Below are 2,500 nucleotides of genomic sequence, written 5' to 3' on the forward strand. Positions count from 1 at the left end.
AAACCGGATAAGGATAGCAGAAACACACATGAGACAAAAAAAAAAACACGTGAGAATCAAAACACAGGCACTCGGATACACACATACTCACACACACACACACACACACACACTCAGACACACTCATACTCACATGCACATACAACCCGCTCCCCACAATACACAAATAACTGCTGCATACTAGGTGACAAAACCACATACACACACACACACTCTCACGCTCTCACACTCAAACTCTCTCTCACACACACACACGCACACACACACACACACACACACACACACACACACACACACACACACACACACACACACACACACACACACACACACACTCAATATCTCTCTCTCTCACACACACATACACACACATTCAAACTCTCTCCCTCACACACACACACACACACACACACACACACACACACACACACACACACACACACACACACACACACACACACACACACACACACACACACACACACACACACACAACCACACACACCCACTGATCAGAGCCACCGGTGACATGTGAAGGTTTCTTTGTGAAGGCCACGTTCGCCCCCCCCCCCCCCCCCCCCCCCCCCCCCCCCCCCCCCGCCCCCCCGCCCCCCCGCCCCCCTGAACTGTTTATAGCGCCTGTATCTCTGAAGGAACTCTGCCGACTCTCTATTAGTCCCCCGCTCTGACAGCTGTGGGCGCCGCACAGAGTCGCCGGCCGCGCCCGCTCCGGTGCACGGCGGGAACACACATCTTATAAATCATGTGTCCACCATTAACATAAACACCCCCCCACCCCCAGATGCATGTGTGTGTGTGTGTGTGGACGTTTTTAGCCGGGGTAAGCGTGTTTGTGTGCGTGGCGGCGAGCAACGCCGTTCGCGATTGGCCGCCACTGTTTCCCTAGTCAAATTGAATCCGTCGTCGCCGTTCGCTGCGCCGCACGTGGAGGGAGATTAGCCCACTTTTTTAGCGTTACGCGTTAATTACCTATAAAATCTAACTAATTCCGATGCTAAATCCATTTTAATTTTCTCATAATTAAGCCTCCAGATTGAATCCCCTTAAACGCGTCGGGGGCTTCATTACGTTAACCCGTCTTTGTTGTCGCCGTGGTTTCCGGCTAGGCCCCGGTTCCGGGCGGTTCTGCTCGGTTGAATCTGGCTAACCGATCAGTTTGTGGCAGGAGGGGAAACGGACCCCGCCTTGCAGTCAGCCTCTCTCTCTCTCGCTCTCGCTCGCCCGCTCTTTATGTTTTTTTTTCCTTTTCCTTTTTTATCTGTGTCCTCTTCCCTCATTCTGTCTCATCTGAGAAAGAGGCCCTCTGAGGAGGGGGGGAGGGAGGGAGGGAGGGAGGGAGGAGAGGGAGGGAGGGGGGGAGGGAGATGTGCTTTTCCACCTCTGTGAAGGAGGGATTGCTTATTTGTTGTGGGCGCCGGGGAGGGGGTGGAGGAATCTATTCCGTTCACATCATCACATCCTGACAAGGCCGAACTCTAAGTGCAGATATTGAGAAAGGACGCTATCTGTTTGCAGGCTGTCCTTCATCCTCTGTCTTCCACCTGTCCTTTTTTACACGCTCCCTCGTTTTGCTCTTTCTTTGGCTTCGTTTTGAAAGAGGAAGAAAAGAAGAAATGCAGACCCTGCTTGGTGAATCTCTACCTTTCTCTCAATCACTCGCTCGCTCGCTCGCTCTCTCTCTCTCTGTCGTTCGCTCGCTCTCTCTCTCACACTCTCTCCCTCTCTCACACTCTCTCCATATCTTTCTCCCCCTTGCTCTTAACCTCTCTCCCTCTCTCTCTCTCTCTCTCTCTCTCTCTCTCTCCCTCCCTCTCTCTTGCTCCCCTCTCTCCCCCTCTCTCTCTCTCCCTCTCCCTCCCTCTCTCTCCACCCTCCCCTCTCCCTCTCCACCTCTCTCTCGCCCTCTCTCTCTCTCCTGATCCGCTCCACTTACCAGCTGACACCACAGAAGCTCGCTCGTCCGCGGAGAGTCTGCGTTCTTTTGTTTTCCCGTGCATTATGGTAATTAGGCACGGCCGCTCCCCTCCGCCAGCGTCGCTCCGTCCATTATTATTATTTTTACCCGCAGGAGGAAAATTAAAAAGGCAGCCCCCCTGCTTTTATGTTGAGGAGCACACTTACTGCCCCCTCCCGAACCGACACCACTGAGACTACCAGCACCACCACCACCACCACCATCAACACCACCACCACCATCAACACCAATACAAACACCACCACCACTACCAGCACCACCACCACTACCAGCATCATCACCACCACCACCACCACCACCACCACCACCACCACCACCACCACCACCGACACCACCACCAACACCATCAACACCACCATCAACACCATCAACACCAATACAAACACCACCACCTCCACCTCCACCACCACCACCACCACTACCAGCACCACCACTACCACCACCATCAACACCACCACCACCACCACCATCAACACCAATACAAACAACACCACCACCACCACC

General features: G+C 53.8%; 1 protein-coding gene across 1 annotated transcript in view; it reads left to right on the forward strand.

The window, feature by feature from the left end:
- baz2ba (bromodomain adjacent to zinc finger domain, 2Ba) overlaps positions 1-2,500 on the forward strand; it is a 72,431-nt gene that overhangs the window by 18,994 nt on the left and 50,937 nt on the right.

Source organism: Gadus morhua, chromosome 14 (assembly GCF_902167405.1).
Source record: "Gadus morhua chromosome 14, gadMor3.0, whole genome shotgun sequence".
In the NCBI taxonomy this organism is placed as follows: domain Eukaryota; kingdom Metazoa; phylum Chordata; class Actinopteri; order Gadiformes; family Gadidae; genus Gadus; species Gadus morhua.